A 19,712-nucleotide genomic window follows, 5' to 3' on the forward strand; every position below is an offset into this window, starting at 1 on the left:
TCATTTTAACTCGCTGAAATAGGGCACCAGCAATTAAACAAAATGTAGCGTTTTATAGGTGTGGTGAACGTATGATTACTGATTCTAAAAGACAATAATTAACTAATGTAAGACAATATTTATTAAGCCGCAATCTTTAGAGATACACTGAGAAGTACTCAGATCTGATTGGTTGCTAACAATAGACATTATAGTTGTCTTGAGCATAGTTGCTGTCCTGAGCATAGTAGCTGTTCTGAACATATTTTCCAGGACAGGGCTATGTTTTAATATTAATCAACAAAATATTGTAGTCATGTGAATATTTAAAATCAACATTACTACATGTATTTGTAACTACACATGTTAGGTTTGGCTGAAGTATTTCTAATAATAATAGGATTAAAAAAGATATTCAAGAAAAGTATATGTGTGAACAACACCACAGCAGTTTGAGAAATTGCTTTGGGTCGGGGTTTGTGGTGTTTCCGAATGTGGCATACTTACCTGGCACGGGAGACACCTTGATCAACAAGGGGGTACTCCTGGGGCGAGGCCTGTCCATTGCACTACACGGGCGGGCTGACCCCTACGATCATCACAAATGTTGATGACTCGAGTGTGTCATTTCTTGGTGAGGGGGACTGCGTTCGCGCTATCCCCTGCAAGTGAAACAATGAAAATGAAAAGTCCACCCTCCCCACTCACAATTTATATGCTCATTAAACCGTACATTTTTTTTAATTGAAAAAGGATCTTAGATTTAAGGAAAAATCAGTATTTCCATCTGTAAAAAAATCAATAAAAATAAAAAGGGTACAATCTGTTCACTTGTTTGGGTTTATTGTTACATTCTGATATGATTGAGACCGTTTTGATAAGCCGGAGGTCTCAGACGGTCTAAGAAGTCAAGGAGTAGGCAGTACATGTTCAGGCGTGGGAAATGCATAAAAAGGAACAAAGGTCAAGGGAAAGCGTTGAAGAATGGATGGAGAAACACGCATAAAAGAAACAAGGAGCGAAGAGAACCCTGTCTATCAAGGGAAGTCATCCATCTTGATTTTTAATGTTTTCTCGAAAGAGTTGTCTTAACTGAAAGGGTATTTCCATTGTGGCTCCTTGTGATCAAATAGCAATGCTCATTTTAACTCGCTGAAATAGGGCACCAGCAATTAAACAAAATGTAGCGTTTTATAGGTGTGGTGAACGTATGATTACTGATTCTAAAAGACAATAATTAACTAATGTAAGACAATATTTATTAAGCCGCAATCTTTAGAGATACACTGAGAAGTACTCAGATCTGATTGGTTGCTAACAATAGACATTATAGTTGTCTTGAGCATAGTTGCTGTCCTGAGCATAGTAGCTGTTCTGAACATATTTTCCAGGACAGGGCTATGTTTTAATATTAATCAACAAAATATTGTAGTCATGTGAATATTTAAAATCAACATTACTACATGTATTTGTAACTATCTACACATGTTAGGTTTGGCTGAAGTATTTCTAATAATAATAGGATTAAAAAAGATATTCAAGAAAAGTATATGTGTGAACAACACCACAGCAGTTTGAGAAATTGCTTTGGGTCGGGGTTTGTGGTGTTTCCGAATGTGGAGATTAACCTGGTCTGGTGTCCAGCACACGTGAACGTGCCTGGCAACGAGAAAGCGGACAAAGCCGCTAAAGAAGCTGCCCAAGGCATAGGCGCCTCCGAGGTAGACCTGCCATTGTCTGCTTCTGAGATCAGTAGCCTTACAGACTCTCTTCTCTGGAGAGAATGGAGGAACAAATATATGCACAAGGCTATAAGCTCTGGCTGGCTCATTCGGGAAGCCCCATCAAAACAGATGAACACCTATAATGCATGCCCACGTGTAATAAAAAGGATTAACCGCCTAAGGGCAGAAGCTGGGAATTACCAATTTCTAGAGCTTAAATGCACCTGTCAATCCGACCTCACCATTGCTCATTTGACTTTGGAGTGTGATTTGAACTCATGCCACTTTCAACCCCTGACTCAATTTATAAACTCAAATAGAAATATTCTGCCAAATACCTCAAAGGAAAAATTAAGCTATCTTTTAAGTTTTAATAAAGACCTTGGGTGGCAAGGTCCCAAACTTATCGCTGGACTTATGCACACGCACCCACTTGGTCCCTGGATATGAAGAGACGTTGCTGCGGCTGACGCCATTGCTACTCATACAGCTACTATATATTTTTATCAGAACTTTTAAAAACACCATTTTATATCCAAGTATCTCTTAACACCATTTTTAATTAGATGAGCGAGAGTGTGCGGGGGGCGGGAGGGTGGTGAACCACTGTACATAAAGGGAAAGTTTGTGTGCGTGCATGTGTGTGTTCTTAATCTAAGACAAATGTCGCCAATGTTTTTACAGAGTGACGTTAAATAAACGATTTTATCATCAACCGAATGTGGCATACTTACCTGGCACGGGAGACACCTTGATCAACAAGGGGGTACTCCTGGGGCGAGGCCTGTCCATTGCACTACACGGGCGGGCTGACCCCTACGATCATCACAAATGTTGATGACTCGAGTGTGTAATTTCTTGGTGAGGGGGACTGCGTTCGCGCTATCCCCTGCAAGTGAAACAATGAAAATGAAAAGTCCACCCTCCCCACTCACAATTTATATGCTCATTAAACCAAGTCAAATACATTTTTTTTTAATTGAAAAAGGATCTTAGATTTAAGGAAAAATCAGTATTTCCATCTGTAAAAAAATCAATAAAAATAAAAAGGGTACAATCTGTCCACTTGTTTGGGTTTATTGTTACATTCTGATATGATTGAGACCGTTTTGATAAGCCGGAGGTCTCAGACGGTCTAAGAAGTCAAGGAGTAGGCAGTACATGTTCAGGCGTGGGAAATGCATAAAGAGGAACAAAGGTCAAGGGAAAGCGTTGAAGAATGGATGGAGAAACACGCATAAAAGAAACAAGGAGCGAAGAGAACCCTGTCTATCAAGGGAAGTCATCCATCTTGATTTTTAATGTTTTCTCGAAAGAGTTGTCTTAACTGAAAGGGTATTTCCATTGTGGCTCCTTGTGATCAAATAGCAATGCTCATTTTAACTCGCTGAAATAGGGCACCAGCAATTAAACAAAATGTAGCGTTTTATAGGTGTGGTGAACGTATGATTACTGATTCTAAAAGACAATAATTAACTAATGTAAGACAATATTTATTAAGCCGCAATCTTTAGAGATACACTGAGAAGTACTCAGATCTGATTGGTTGCTAACAATAGACATTATAGTTGTCTTGAGCATAGTTGCTGTCCTGAGCATAGTAGCTGTTCTGAACATATTTTCCAGGACAGGGCTATGTTTTAATATTAATCAACAAAATATTGTAGTCATGTGAATATTTAAAATCAACATTACTACATGTATTTGTAACTATCTACACATGTTAGGTTTGGCTGAAGTATTTCTAATAATAATAGGATTAAAAAAGATATTCAAGAAAAGTATATGTGTGAACAACACCACAGCAGTTTGAGAAATTGCTTTGGGTCGGGGTTTGTGGTGTTTCCGAATGTGGCATACTTACCTGGCACGGGAGACACCTTGATCAACAAGCCCAGATTATCACATCAGCGTGTTTCAGTTTGAGGTCGAGTGGCTCCCGCCATCCCTCCTGATTCCAGCGACTACCTTCTAGACAACATATCCTCACCCAAGGCCCACTAGTCGCCAAACTGTACATATTGTTTTTATTACCACGGCCTTCGTGGCTTACATCTTAATCCTTTTATTTGTAAAAAGTTTTGAGATTTATTGTTCGTGTTCCTCTTACTTGCTCATCTATTTGGTTTTATTGGTGATCCTGAAAGGTTCCACTTTTTAACTCGATTTGAAATAAAAAAAAATAATATTACAAGCCCGTTATTCAAGATATAGAATACAGACTTATAATTCTTACCAAGAAACATCTTAACTACTTTTCATTTTAACAAATTCCACAGAGCATTATCAACTCAACCCCACCCCCTGCCCTCCTCTCCTTATTTTTTGTTTCTTTCTTTCCTCTTTTTGAAAGCGGACAAACACTCAAGTCCTTAATGGCTCAAAACCGTAGGACTTTTAATATTAATTTTAACTTAACCTTGATCAACAAGGGGGTACTCCTGGGGCGAGGCCTGTCCATTGCACTACACGGGCGGGCTGACCCCTACGATCATCACAAATGTTGATGACTCGAGTGTGTAATTTCTTGGTGAGGGGGACTGCGTTCGCGCTATCCCCTGCAAGTGAAACAATGAAAATGAAAAGTTCACCCTCCCCACTCACAATTTATATGCTCATTAAACCAAGTCAAATACATTTTTTTTAATTGAAAAAGGATCTTAGATTTAAGGAAAAATCAGTATTTCCATCTGTAAAAAAATCAATAAAAATAAAAAGGGTACAATCTGTCCACTTGTTTGGGTTTATTGTTACATTCTGATATGATTGAGACCGTTTTGATAAGCCGGAGGTCTCAGACGGTCTAAGAAGTCAAGGAGTAGGCAGTACATGTTCAGGCGTGGGAAATGCATAAAGAGGAACAAAGGTCAAGGGAAAGCGTTGAAGAATGGATGGAGAAACACGCATAAAAGAAACAAGGAGCGAAGAGAACCCTGTCTATCAAGGGAAGTCATCCATCTTGATTTTTAATGTTTTCTCGAAAGAGTTGTCTTAACTGAAAGGGTATTTCCATTGTGGCTCCTTGTGATCAAATAGCAATGCTCATTTTAACTCGCTGAAATAGGGCACCAGCAATTAAACAAAATGTAGCGTTTTATAGGTGTGGTGAACGTATGATTACTGATTCTAAAAGACAATAATTAACTAATGTAAGACAATATTTATTAAGCCGCAATCTTTAGAGATACACTGAGAAGTACTCAGATCTGATTGGTTGCTAACAATAGACATTATAGTTGTCTTGAGCATAGTTGCTGTCCTGAGCATAGTAGCTGTTCTGAACATATTTTCCAGGACAGGGCTATGTTTTAATATTAATCAACAAAATATTGTAGTCATGTGAATATTTAAAATCAACATTACTACATGTATTTGTAACTATCTACACATGTTAGGTTTGGCTGAAGTATTTCTAATAATAATAGGATTAAAAAAGATATTCAAGAAAAGTATATGTGTGAACAACACCACAGCAGTTTGAGAAATTGCTTTGGGTCGGGGTTTGTGGTGTTTCCGAATGTGGCATACTTACCTGGCACGGGAGACACCTTGATCAACAAGGGGGTACTCCTGGGGCGAGGCCTGTCCATTGCACTACACGGGCGGGCTGACCCCTACGATCATCACAAATGTTGATGACTCGAGTGTGTCATTTCTTGGTGAGGGGGACTGCGTTCGCGCTATCCCCTGCAAGTGAAACAATGAAAATGAAAAGTCCACCCTCCCCACTCACAATTTATATGCTCATTAAACCGTACATTTTTTTTAATTGAAAAAGGATCTTAGATTTAAGGAAAAATCAGTATTTCCATCTGTAAAAAAATCAATAAAAATAAAAAGGGTACAATCTGTCCACTTGTTTGGGTTTATTGTTACATTCTGATATGATTGAGACCGTTTTGATAAGCCGGAGGTCTCAGACGGTCTAAGAAGTCAAGGAGTAGGCAGTACATGTTCAGGCGTGGGAAATGCATAAAGAGGAACAAAGGTCAAGGGAAAGCGTTGAAGAATGGATGGAGAAACACGCATAAAAGAAACAAGGAGCGAAGAGAACCCTGTCTATCAAGGGAAGTCATCCATCTGGATTTTTAATGCTTTCTCGAAAGAGTTGTCTTAACTGAAAGGGTATTTCCATTGTGGCTCCTTGTGATCAAATAGCAATGCTCATTTTAACTCGCTGAAATAGGGCACCAGCAATTAAATAAAATGTAGCGTTTTATAGGTGTGGTGAACGTATGATTACTGATTCTAAAAGACAATAATTAACTAAATAAATAAAAGGGGTCCTTAAAGGGCAGCTGTCGGGTTGTGGCTCTCAAAATCTGTTCCTTAGAATGAGTTATCATGTAACTGAAACTATACTTAAAAGTTACTTGGTGATTTTGACAGCTTGATCGATAACACAAGTGCGAAGACTTTAGACATGCTACAATGTCTTTAATCGAAGAAAGTTTGCATTCTTGGCCGAGTCAATGCAGCCCGCTCGAAAATTACTTCCCTTGGACGCGTGACGTCAGCCGCGGAATCGGCCGGGTTGAACGGTGCTCTCTTTATGCCGTTTAATGGGCGCAATCGGGTTGTCTAGTCAAGCCCTCAAGCATACGTCACGGGTAGGTGAAGAGAAACTTAGGATGGGGTGACTTCTCCCAGGCCAAAATTTCGCAGTAAAAAACGGAGTTCATAACATGTCGTCCGTCCCCCTCCTGCTTTTGTTATATTTAGTCAAGTTTTGACTAAATATTTTAACATCGAGGGGGAATCGAAACGAGGGTATGGTGTATGTGCGTGTGTCTGTGTGTGTGTCTGTGTGTGTGTGTAGAGCGATTCAGACTAAACTACTGGACCGATCTTTATGAAATTTGACATGAGAGTTCCTGGGTATGAAATCCCCGAACGTTTTTTTCATTTTTTTGATAAATGTCTTTGATGACGTCATATCCGGCTTTTCGTGAAAGTTGAGGCGGCACTGTCACGCCCTCATTTTTCAACCAAATTGGTTGAAATTTTGGTCAAGTAATCTTCGACGAAGCCCGGGGTTCGGTATTGCATTTCAGCTTGGTGGCTTAAAAATTAATTAATGACTTTGGTCATTAAAAATCGGAAAATTGTAAAAAAAAATAAAAATTTATAAAACGATCCAAATTTACGTTTATCTTATTCTCCATCATTTGCTGATTCCAAAAACATATAAATATGTTATATTCGGATTAAAAACAAGCTCTGAAAATTAAATATATAAAAATGATTATCAAATTTTTTTTTTCGAAATCAATTTAAAAATACTTTCATCTTATTCCTTGTCGGTTCCTGATTCCAAAAACATATAGATATGATATGTTTGGATTAAAAACACGCTCAGAAAGTTAAAACAAAGAGAGGTACAGAAAAGCGTGCTATCCTTCTTAGCGCAACTACTACCCCGCTCTTCTTGTCAATTTCACTGCCTTTGCCATGAGCGGTGGACTGACGATGCTACGAGTATACGGTCTTGCTGAAAAAGGGCAGCTACTTGACTAAATATTGTATTTTCGCCTTACGCGACTTGTTTGATTTTGTTTAACTTATTGGCAGATATTGTCACGCGTCGAGGAACACAAACACACACACACACAAACACACTCACACACAGACACACACACACAGACACAGACACACACACACACACACACACACAAACACACACACACAAACGTGTTATCACACATATACACACACACACATACGTGTTATCACACACACACACACACACACACACACACACACACACGATAACCATCACAAAACACAGTTTGACAAATTCATCTTTGATTTTTTGCGGCCGAACCCCCCTCCCCCATTTTCCACACTAGATCCACTGTTTCATCTTTGTCTCCGTCTCTCTTCCCTTTATCTTATCTCGTCTATCTACTTGAGTGAGTAACTGAAGATGTATTATCATCATCTCTTTCCTAGATTTTCCCACCGACAGAGTTGGCTTTTGTCTTGAATTCAGTACCTCACACGTACACGGTAATTGGGGTGACACCTCAAGCGGACCTTCTTCATAAGTGTACAGTGTCTGCTGACAAGGGACACGAGGGTCTGTGGTTGAGCAACTTTATGGTTTAACCGGGTGGACTGGAGGAGTAGCAACAGCATGTGAACCACTTTAGAAATGACTTGTAAAGGTTGCAGTCGGTCAGATCAAAGAAGAGAAAATGTGAACGTGGGTCTTGAGAAGATATTACCATCCTAATACTTTACTTTGTGCAAGAATCAATCACGCGCACAGATGTCCAGCTGTAGTCTACATTGTACTGTAAACTTCACAGCGGCCTCATCGGCTTCCTCGAGTGACGTCACAGCAAGGCTAACGCTGCGGCGTCTTTCTTGTGCTGACAGAGTTGTCGGTCGCGGATTTTGAGTCGTTTCGGCCTGCCAACTGCTTCGTTTTTTTGCGGATTGTGAGAACTAGCAGAAAGTTTCACGCATTTTAATGGTTTCAAACTAATGATGAAAGTGTCTTCTTCTGGACCAAATCAACAGTCTTTAGTTGAATCAACTCGGAAAACTCTTAAACGCGTTTTTGCACGCGACTCCGCGCATTTTTGAGACCAGGCAACCCGACAGCTGCCCTTTAACGTCCTCACAGGAAATGTTCCTTTAAGGGACATGAGTTCAATCAATCAATCAATGAGTCTTATATCGCGCATATTCCGTGGGTACAGTTCTAGGCGCTCTGCAGTGATGCCGTGTGAGATGAAATTTTATACGGCCAGTAGATTGCAGCCATTTCGGCGCATATTTACCTTTCACGGCCTATTATTCCAAGTCACACGGGTATAGGTAGACAATTATTAACTGTGCCTAAGCAATTTTGCCAGGAAAGACCCTTTTGTCAATCGTGGGATCTTTAACGTGCACACCCAATGTAGTGTACACGGCCGGGGGGAGGTTCGGACACCGAAGAGAGTCTGCACACAAAGTTGACTCTGTGAAATAAATTTCCGCCGAACCTAAGATCGAACTCACGCTGACAGCGGCCAACTGAATACAAATCCAGCGCGCTACCAACTGAGCTATATCCCCGCCCCATGAGTTGATGATACGCTAAAAGAAGAAAAGGAGGGAAAGAAAAGGGCAAGACCAAGCAAGCCCGACCGTGATAGGACCCCGACCCCGCTCTCCATGAATAAGGGAGGGGGGTGGGGCAATAAGAAATATACGTTAAGATCCTTGTAAGAGAAATATTCATACTTTTTCCTTTATATGCGTTGACTTCCTAGGGGAAGGACCATTAAAAACATGGATTTTTAATTCAATTTTAGTTTCGTTAAGAAAAAGATAAAACTCAGGACCACCTGTTAAAAGGTTTAAAAGTGACAACATTGTGAGAAAAATATAAGGAACATGCGCAAAACGTAATACTGATCTTAAATAAAAAGGAGTAGGCAGTACATGTTCAGGCGTGGGGAATGCATAAAGAGGTACAAAGGTACAAAGGTCAAGGGAAAGCGTTGAAGAATGGATGGAGAAACACGCATAAAATAAACAAGGAACGAAGAAAACCCTGTCTATCAAGTGAAACAATGAAAATGAAAAGTCCACTGGCCACTCACAATATATATGCTCATTTAAGGCACAGTAAGCCTCCCGTAAACCACCACAAAGCTCCCCGAGCGTCTACATACAGTACAAGCATACTTCCATTTGAACGCTCACCGAACGGGAACATCCTGGCTGCTTTCTGTCGAGCGTGAGAAATTGTCAAAGAATTTATTTTCGTGGACTTGCTCCTCTACAACAATGGCGCCTCGTTTTGGTGCTGGACGGCTGTTATGAATATTCAATACCGGAAATCACGCCCGGACAGTAAGCCTCCCGTAAACCATCACAGATACTGTCAGGCTTTTACACACAGTACAAACACCCTTCCATTTGAACGCTCACCAAACGGGAACATCCTAGGTGCCCTACGTTAAAATTAATATTAAAAGTCCTACGGTTTTGAGCCATTAAGGACTTGAGTGTTTGTCCGCTTTCAAAAAGAGGAAAGAAAGAAACAAAAAATAAGGAGAGGAGGGCAGGGGGTGGGGTTGAGTTGATAATGCTCTGTGGAATTTGTTAAAATGAAAAGTAGTTAAGATGTTTCTTGGTAAGAATTATAAGTCTGTATTCTATATCTTGAATAACGGGTTTGTAAAATGATTTTTTTTTTAATTCAAATCGAGTTAAAAAGTGGAACCTTTCAGGATCACCAATAAAACCAAATAAATGAGCAAGTAAGAGGAACACGAACAATAAATCTCAAAACTTTTTACAAATAAAAGGATTAAGATGTAAGCCACGAAGGCCGTGGTAATAAAAACAATATGTACAGTTTGGCGACTAGTGGGCCTTGGGTGAGGATATGTTGTCTAGAGGGTAGTCGCTAGAATCAGGAGGGATGGCGGGAGCCACTCGATCTCAAACGGAAACACGCTGATGTGATAATCTGGGCTTAGTTATACCCACAGCCCCATGTCCGAGTCCCTGACCAGTCGGCACAGCAGCAAGCTGTGTGACCAGCCTATAGAACTGCTACTGCGCAAATAATCCTGGGGACTCAGACCATGGAGCTGCATATGGTCATATAAGGTTTTAAAGGTAATTCTATATGTAGCGCATGGAGCGAAAATGTGTTGAAATGAATAGGGCTCTCCACAATGGCAGGACTTGTTAAAGATATGGAAGCGGCAGCCGCCGGCACGGAGGCGTCTGAAGATAGTGAGGAGGTTTGTTGGGAGATCGGGGTGTAGATCGTTCATATCAATGGGTTGATAGGACAGAGATGTTACGTACTGACTTCGAATGAGTTTACGGATTTTACTGTAGAACTCGGTTACTGAGTAGCCGATGTTAGTGTTAGCTGGGCTAGATTCTGCCGCTTCTTTGGCAGCGACATCCGCCAGTTCATTTCCCCGGACCCCTACGTGAGAGGGGACCCAGAGAAATGATACGGATGTGCCGGATGAGATTAACTGGTGACATATAAAGAGGATTTCTCTTTGTAGCTCTGCCCGATTTGATGTGTTTCGATGCAGAGCTTGTAATGAAGAGCGCGAGTCAGAGCAGAAAACTACCGCACGCGGTGTGACTGGGAGGTCATTTATAAAAGTGCATGCCATGAGCAAGGCAAATAGCTCGGCTGAGAATATGGAGATGTCTTTATTAAGAGTATATTTCCTTGAGATTTTGAGATCTGGGATCACAAAGGCGCAGCCAACGCTGCCGTCTGCAAATTTGGATCCGTCAGTAAAGACTTTTAAATGCTCCGAGAATTTGTAGTTTAGGGTTTCTTTTGTAACAGTAGCTAGGTAGACGAGGTTATCCTTTTTGGTAGTATTATCTTCACTGTCGTATATGATAGTAGGGGTTTCCTCAAGCCAAGGCGGGTAGGAGGGCGGGGGGACCCTGGCCAGCTCACTGACCTTCACCCCGCTATCGGCTAGAATGCGGTTTACTGTGTCGGATAAGGGTAGCGTTTTGGCCAAGAGTTGAGTGCTATGTTTGGTGTTGGCCTCATAATTTTGGTGCTGAGGAAAAAAGTCAGTCAGGACCTCGCAGGCAGAGTTCTCTACCGCGTGGGCTCTGACAGCATACTGAGCTGAACGGAGTTTTATCTCATCCACAAGGGGCAGCCACCCACACTCGCTGTAGACTCGACTCTTACTCGCTTGTTGGGAGAGTCCCAGAGCTATTTTGAGCGCCCTGCACTCTATAATAGCCAGTTTTTTCATGAGCGCCGGGCGCGTCGCGAAATAAGCTTCGCACCCGTAAAGGAGGCGGGAGCGAATTAATGCCCGCACTACCTCTGTGACACACTTACGTCCTCTGGCCCAGGATTGGGACGCCAGGTAGCGTATGATATAAAGATGGCCTTATTGATCAGATGTTCGATATGACTGGTCCAGTTAAGTCGGGTATCGATGATAACGCCGAGGAACTTAACTTCTGAGCTCGGTTTGATAATATCACAACCTATCTTTATACTGCAGTTCCTGTACAGTTGTCTACGGGAGACAACAAGAAAGACTGTTTTATTTGAGGCTAGTTGGAAGCCGTTGGTGTACATATATTGACAGAGGTTGTCGATTTTAGTTTGGTAAGAAGATAAGTCAACAGTGTAGGTAACTCTGTTATGGCGTGGTCTATTAGTGTCTATTAAGGCGAGGTCGTCCGCATACAGAAGTACACTGGCACCGTCAACCTTAACAGAAGTAATGTCATAGAGCATGATGCTGAATAAGTTTGGCGCGATGATACTGCCCTGGGGAACCCCCATGTCCAGCGCATGGGTTTCGGACACCGAAGAGCCAACTCGGACAGACATCTTGCGATTGCTGATGAAGTTTTTGATGAATTGGTACATGTGGCCAGAGACACCGAGTCTGCTGAGTTTTAGGAGTAGACGAGCATGCCAGACGCTGTCGTACGCAGATTTAATATCAAAGAAGGTTCCAAGAAGAGAATTATTACTATGTGCCAAGGTCTTTTTATATTTAGTCAAGTTTTGACTAAATATTTTAACATCGAGGGGGAATCGAAACGAGGGTCGTGGTGTATGTGCGTGTGTGTGTCTGTCTGTCTGTCTGTGTGTGTGTGTAGAGCGATTCAGACTAAACTACTGGACCGATCTTTATGAAATTTGACATGAGAGTTCCTGGGTATGAAATCCCTGAACGTTTTTTTAATTTTTTTGATAAATGTCTTTGATGACGTCATATCCGGCTTTTCGTGAAAGTTGGGGCGGCACTGTCACGCCCTCATTTTTGAACCAAATTGGTTGAAATTTTGGTCAAGTAATCTTCGACAAAGCCCGGACTTCGGTATTGCATTTCAGCTTGGTGGCTTAAAAATTAATTAATGACTTTGGTCATTAAAAATCGGAAAATTGTAAAAAAAAATAAAAATTTATAAAACGATCCAAATTTACGTTTATCTTATTTTCCATCATTTGCTGATTCCAAAAACATATAAATATGTTATATTCGGATTAAAAACAAGCTCTGAAAATTAAATATATAAAAATTATTATCAAAATTAAATTGTCCAAATCAATTTAAAAACACTTTCATCTTATTCCTTGTCGGTTCCTGATTCCAAAAACATATAGATATGATATGTTTGGATTAAAAACACGCTCAGAAAGTTAAAACGAAGAGAGGTACAGAAAAGCGTGCTATCCTTCTTAGCGCAACTACTACCCCGCTCTTCTTGTCAATTTCACTGCCTTTGCCATGAGCGGTGGACTGACGATGCTACGAGTATACGGTCTTGCTGAAAAATGGCATTGCGTTCAGTTTCATTCTGTGAGTTCGACAGCTACTTGACTAAATATTGTATTTTCGCCTTACGCGACTTGTTGATTTTTTCAGTGACGTGCACAATGTGGTCCGCACACGAACGACCTTGCCTAAAACCTGCCTGGCATGTTGGAATGATATTGTGTTTATTGAGGTGGAACTCCAGCCTCTGGTTCACCACACGCTCAAAGATCTTGCTGAGGTGGGGGGTTAGTGATATGGGGCGGTAACTGCCAGGTAGATTGCCCGGTTTTCCGCTCTTCAATACTGCTACTACTTGTGAGTCTGACCACGCTGCGGGGATAGTATCCTTTAGCCAGCATAGATTGAAAAACTGAGTGAGCAACTTAACAAAGTTAGGTGGTGGATGTTTTATCATGTGATATGATATTGGGTCTAAACCTGTGGATTTTTTTGGGTCTTTCACAGAAGAGATGGCGTTTTGGACTTCTTTTGCCTTAAACATGCAGTTTATAGGCAACTGGTTGTCATCTGGGGGGTATGTGAAACCCTTCTCCTGATCTAACCTATAATTGAGTCATTCAGTATCTAGGGATTTTGATTGACTATTTTTGGCAAAGGTATCTGCTAATAGGTTTGCCTTTTCAGAGTCAGTTGTGGTCATTTTATCACCCGATAGTAGTGGCTTTTCTTTAGTTCTGTATCTACATTTAAATCTGCGGATTTTCTTCCAGATTTTGCCACAGTCTTTGTAATCTTTAGTTTCTTTGTGGACAAAGTTTTCCCAGTTTTGAAGTTTAGCCTCAGCGGTGATCTGGTTAAATTGTATTTCAGCTGACTTCATATTCGTGAAGTTAGCGTCTGAGCAGTGCCTGAGATATGTCCTTATGTGATATCGCTTGTTTGCCAAGGCTTCATCACAGTCTGCATTCCACCACTCATTCCTTTTGGCCTTACAGTTAGGATTTACTGATTTAAGCGGAATGTGATTATTGGCAGCAGTGAGTATACATTGACGTATGTTATTGTAAGAGGCTTCGATGTCATCCGTAAGGAGAGTTTCCTCCCTGACACCCTCGAGCTCCGCACGGAAGCTGTCCCAATTTGCCTGTTTGTAATTGTACTTTTTTCTGACCTCCGAGTTATTGCGATTAGGGGCGAAGTGGCGGAAGGTAAGAACAATGGGTAAGTGATCGGAGCCGAGGGCGTCCGGGAAAACGTTCCAGTCGATGTCAGTGACTATGGCATTTGAGCAAAGGGAGAGATCGATTGCTGATGGGGAATGGTCAGCTCTGTCTGGAAGTCTGGTTGCCGAGCCATCGTTTAGTATACAAAAGTCAGTTTCCAAAATGACGTCAGCAAGGTTGCTATTGGCATGTTTGTATCTAGGGTTAGCAGAGTCCCACAGAGGGTGGTGATTATTAAAATCACCCATCACGCACCAGTGTGCCCTGCTATGATCCAGGGATTTTAGCCAGTCGGTAGTTCCTTTTTTATTACACCCGTGGGGGTAATATATGTTAACTATGTTGAGGTTTTTGGATCCTTTTATTTCGATTTCAACAGCACAAGTAGCTGAGATTTTCTGAACTAGGGATGAGAGGTGCAAAGGGTTTGTAATTTAAGGAAGACTTTAGATAAATAGCTGTTTGAATGAGTTGCCCTGATCCCTTTTGCTCTACTATGGGAGGGAAGTCAAAACCATCTATAGAAGGCAGTAGGGAGCGTTTTCTCTTGACTGACTGGATAACTAAGATGTCAGAAGAGTGATTTGATATATAATTATATAGCTGAGAAAAGTTAGAGTTGATAGAGCGACAGTTCCACTGTAATATGATAAATCCGTGACCGCTTTCACCTTGTTCAGCCATTTTAATTAACACGCACAAAGAAGGTAAGTTAAAGGGCAGATTTAAAATAGGTTAAAAAGTGGTTTTAACAGCTTTCATATCCGTCACGGACAACTGCTTGGCACCAGCAAGGGCGCCCAGCGCCAGAGTGGCGCCGCCCGGAATGAAGCGTTCAAAATAACCTTGGTGTTGGAGAGTTGTGTGTATGTAGCTGAGAGGGAGTCGATCAGGTCGAGAGGACTCTGCATCTGTCTGGCCTTAACCATGAAGCCGAGGCACTGCTCGATGAAACCTTGAAGGCCTCTTTGTTGTTCATTTAAATTTACATATTGCTCTCCTGTTTTTAGCTTATCTAGTGCAGCGTCGGCTAGCTCATGCTCTGCCTTCTCCTGCTCCTCCCTCATCTGCTGCTTTATTTCCTGTTCAGTTTTAAGTTTGTATTCTCTGAATCTCTGGGCCAATCCCTCCTCCATTCTCCCCATCAACCTCTCGAAGAGCTGCTCTTCTTTCTGGGCTTTGCGTAGGAGGGAGGCCTTTAACCCGGGGGTCCCATGAAGCGGCGCCTCTGCCCGAGCCGTCTGAGACTTACAGGGCGCCTGGGGGCCAGGATTTGGATTTTGCGAAGTTGTTTGGTGCTTCGCGGTTGCAGCAGAACTGTCCGCATGAACTGGAAGGAGTGTATTGTCATGTTCGGTCATTTTGATTTTGATTTCTTGTATTTTATTTACTTGCCCACCCAGGGGGGGTCTCTGGACAGCCAAAGAGTACCCGGACCGGGGGGTTGAGGTCCGCCGGATCGGTTGCGGAGGGGGACTCCAGAAGGAGTCCCTCATTTCCGCTGGGGCAGTCGCTGTTTTATTTTGTTGTTTGGCGAGCTCGCGCCGCGCCCGATCCAGGGCCTCAGAATATGGTATGTATGCTGCCGACCTGATCTTATTGGCCTGCAGCCTCAGTCTCATTTCCGGGCATCCAAGATAAGCGACGGAATGCTCGCCCTTGCAGTTTACGCAATGTTTGGCCTTGGTGCACGTCGCTCCGTCGTGGCCCTTGGAGCCACATCGGGGGCAGATCTGCACTTTTGATTTGCATTGTTGTTTTAGGTGCGATAGTCTCTGGCACTTCGTACAGCGCCGCACTGGATGAGTGTAGGGTTCGACGCCGTACACCTCACTCTCCAGAACGACGCTGTCTGGAAGAATTGCCGTTGTAAACGTGACACGGACCGCCTGAGACGGTTTCCCATCCCTAAGGAGAAGACGGCGAAAAGATCGAACCGAGGAGGGGCCCTTTTCTACAAGACTCCCATCCTCCATCCGGACGCGCACGCCCACTGCCATCTCAGACAGGTCTGTTCCAGAATGTATTGTGGGTATGCGTTTAATGACACCTTCGGTTGTTACCTCCGGACGGTGGCATTTCACTTTGATGCCGCCGATCGAGTCCAGCCTCAATAGCTTGTTTTGTTGTGATGCTGAGGAGCACCCTACCAGGACGCTCCCAGCTGCCAGCATGCGTATTTCTTTGACCTCGCCGATGGCAAGGTCAAAAGTTTTTTTCCTCCTGAGGCCGAGTCAAAGAGCGTGAAATTTTTAAAGAATTAATTTTGCAGATTGTCTTAACACTTTTTGGACCCATCCTGAACTCTCAGGTCAAACATGAGTTACTTCCCTTCGGGTCTCATTCTATCGATGTAAACTGGCCATAGCCGTGGATTGATGATTATCAGAATGTTTTTGGACTGTGGTGCGTTTTTGCGCTAGACCTAACTTTTAAAATCTAAATAATAAATTGACAGCTTGTTACACAAACATTCTTTAATAATAAAAGAATTCTTTTTTCATCTAGACAAGATCAGTACAATTCGAAGTTGTGAAAGTTTGAAAAAAGAAAAGCCCGGAAGCATATTTGGGCAATAGGTGTGTCGGGGGAGCGTGGCGGGGAACTGATGATATAGCCTCATGGGACCTAAACTAGTCGAGTGTCAGACTATCTCCAGTCACCCAATCTGCCGTCAGCAGTGACCGCTGGTCCCCCACTGTAGGTTTCCTGTCAGGCTGACACAACGCAGGCCAATGAAGTACATTTTAGCCTCCCTCGGGACTACTGGTCGCGAATATAATATGCCAGGCTTGTCGCAGAGTTTGTCCTGACAGTTCTAGTGTGTTGGTTTCGTTTATTCTTGCCTGTGGCGATATTCGCTTTGATCCATATTACCCGTCATAAAAAAACACACATAAAAAAACACCAGGCAGATGCCTTTCTGTAGGGGAAGGGCTCCTAATATGGACCGGCTCCTAATATGGACCACCTTCTGTTCTGACAAACTAACGGCGCTAGAGCGCTCAAACAAGTTTTATTCGCTGTATTCACCCTCTCTGGATAACTTCCACATGTCAAAACAGTAGCAGAAACACAAATCTCAAAACCGTTTGTCTTTTTCTCTTTTTTTCACTTTTGGCAGCGTTCACTCTAAATTTGCAGCCTAAAACGGACTCGTTTCTGTCCACAGCCAAAGCTTTTATCACACAAAAATTGCTATATATGACAGCTAAAACCGTATTTGTTACATTTTAGCAGTGTTGACCCCGAATTTGTACTGCAAACAAAAAATAATAGCAAAATCTCAAAGTATGTGCGAGTCCCCTAATATGGACCACCTTCAACAAATCGAAGAAAATAAAAGCTAAAGGCTATTTTCATTCATTCATTACGAAGCTTGCTGGAAATAACCTATAAGTAGCCCTCGAGATTAAAAAAAAAATGATAAGTTGATAATTTCACTTATTTTCACTCTGTTTTTGATAAGGTTCTTTAGCTTCCTGATGTCCTTCAAATAATGCTCTCATCAACCCGAAACAGATAAATCTAAAGCATATTTTAATTAGGCTGACTTGTACACTAAGTTGTATCATGTTATTTTAAAATATAGGGGGCTTTTTACAGTGATTCGTGAAGGCCGCTTCACTGGTCCATATTAGGCGCCCAAGCTCCTAATATGGACCCTTTGTGATTTTTTCTGTATTTAATTTTTGCTGAATGTCTATCAAAGCTATTTCACTCTACTTAGGCCTAACGGTTAACCTAAGAGAGAAGGACTACCAAACACAAAATAAAACTTCTTCGCAAGAAAACAAGCTAGTTATCAGCATGAAACAAAAAGTGGTCCATATTAGGAGCCCTTCCCCTACATACATGATCTTTGTGAAAAGGTCGTTTACGTGAAAATCGGTTGTAGGATAGAAAGGCCATTCATTATTTCCCCTACCATATTCAGTAAACGAGTACATGATGCAGCATCTTTTCAGTGGTAAAGACAAACCTAGATTTTTCACATTGGTGCTCTCTCTCGCTCTCTCGCTCTCTCTCTCTATTCTCTCTCTCTCTCTCTCACTCTCTCTCTCTCTCTCTCTCTCTCTCTCTCTCTCTCTCTCTCTCTGTCACGTATGTCGGATAATCCGAGTTATATCACCGTAGTCAACTTCACGGGTAACACGTACGTGCGTAGACTGTTTGCAAGGAAACACCAACAGGCAATCTAGACCGACTTGAGGACATGAGTGGACCATCCTTGCCGTGTACAGTGTCTGAAAACTCCTGTTTACTTACAACCACCCTCCGTGTCGCCGCATCTGCCGACTGTCAGCACTGTGAGGCCAAGACAGGTTCACCTCACGCGGCCCGGTCAACTTATCCTCAGCTTCTTGTTGGCGTCTATATGCTTCTTGGAGTAAATGAATGTTCCTACTTTGGTGTGTTAGGAGCCACTCTTACGTAGCCGCCATATGATTAGTAAAACCGCCAGTCTGGAAGGGTCGTAGCATCGTTAAGCCTCAAATTAAATGGGCGAAGTCTACTTCGCTAAGCTGGCTTCATGAAGATTTAGTACTGATAATTCAGTACTGAGAAGACTTTGCGAAGAATTCGCGAAATCGACTTCGGGTTCACCGGTAAATCGTTAAGAAAGAAAAGAAAAAACAACAAAAGTAGTTAAACAAATAATAACTAATTTAAAAAAAAAATTGTTTAAACAAAAGAATAGTAAGAATAAATGTGATGGGGTGGAAGGATGTGGATAATATTGATTGTTGACTCTTGATGTAGTAGTTGGGTGAATGTAGTCACCTAGTAGAAGTAAACCCCGAAGTTCAGGAGTACACCATGTGGGTGCCTCTTTAGTGTCTTGCACTGAACGAACATCACTTGCGCTCGTAATGGACTTTCACTCACATGTAGAGAATGATAGACAAGAGTTCACTGGCACAGACCGACGAATCACTTGATGCAACATGAAACTCTGGAAAACCATGTCTGTCGATTCACATTTCTCTTTATTTTCTATTCTTCTCTTCTCCTCACCAACCCAGCTCCCAGCCCAAAGCCAAGGCCGGGAGGCCACACCAATAGAACAATGCAATCTACATCAGTATGTCTCCATGATAACAAAGTACAACAAGTCGCGTAAGGCGAAATTACTACATTTAGTCAAGCTGTGGAACTCACAGAATGAAACTGAACGTAGTCCGCCGCTAGTGCAAAAGGCAGTGAAAGTGACGAGCCTGTTTGGCGCGGTAGCGATTGCGCTGTGCTTCATAGCACGCTTTACTGTACCTCTCTTCGTTTTAACTTTCTGAGCGTGTTTTTAATCCAAACATATCATATCTATATGTTTTTGGAATCAGGAACCGACAAGGAATAAGATGAAATAGTTTTTGAATCGATTTCGGAAATTTAATTTTGATCATAATTTTTATATTTTTAATTTTCAGAGCTTGTTTTTAATCCAAATATAACATATCTATATGTTTTTGGAATCAGAAAATGACGAAGAATAAGATGAAATTGTTTTTGGATCGTTTAACAAAAAAATAATTTTA

At 41.9% G+C, this 19,712-nt stretch overlaps 4 non-coding genes across 4 annotated transcripts; all 4 read left to right on the forward strand.

The window, feature by feature from the left end:
- The first annotated feature begins 478 nt into the window (after nt 1–478).
- On the forward strand, nt 479–644 carry LOC138956844 (U1 spliceosomal RNA). The gene has a single exon (XR_011452836.1). It is a non-coding gene; the product is annotated as a U1 spliceosomal RNA (small nuclear RNA).
- A 1,785-nt stretch (nt 645–2,429) lies between these two features.
- On the forward strand, nt 2,430–2,595 carry LOC138956843 (U1 spliceosomal RNA). The gene has a single exon (XR_011452835.1). It is a non-coding gene; the product is annotated as a U1 spliceosomal RNA (small nuclear RNA).
- Nucleotides 2,596–4,103: 1,508 nt separating this feature from the next.
- LOC138956841 (U1 spliceosomal RNA) lies at nt 4,104–4,264 on the forward strand. Its single transcript, XR_011452833.1, has one exon. It is a non-coding gene; the product is annotated as a U1 spliceosomal RNA (small nuclear RNA).
- A 963-nt stretch (nt 4,265–5,227) lies between these two features.
- On the forward strand, nt 5,228–5,393 carry LOC138956845 (U1 spliceosomal RNA). The gene has a single exon (XR_011452837.1). It is a non-coding gene; the product is annotated as a U1 spliceosomal RNA (small nuclear RNA).
- The last annotated feature ends 14,319 nt before the right edge of the window (nt 5,394–19,712 follow it).

Source organism: Littorina saxatilis, unplaced genomic scaffold (assembly GCF_037325665.1).
Source record: "Littorina saxatilis isolate snail1 unplaced genomic scaffold, US_GU_Lsax_2.0 scaffold_491, whole genome shotgun sequence".
NCBI classification, from domain to species: Eukaryota; Metazoa; Mollusca; class Gastropoda; order Littorinimorpha; family Littorinidae; genus Littorina; species Littorina saxatilis.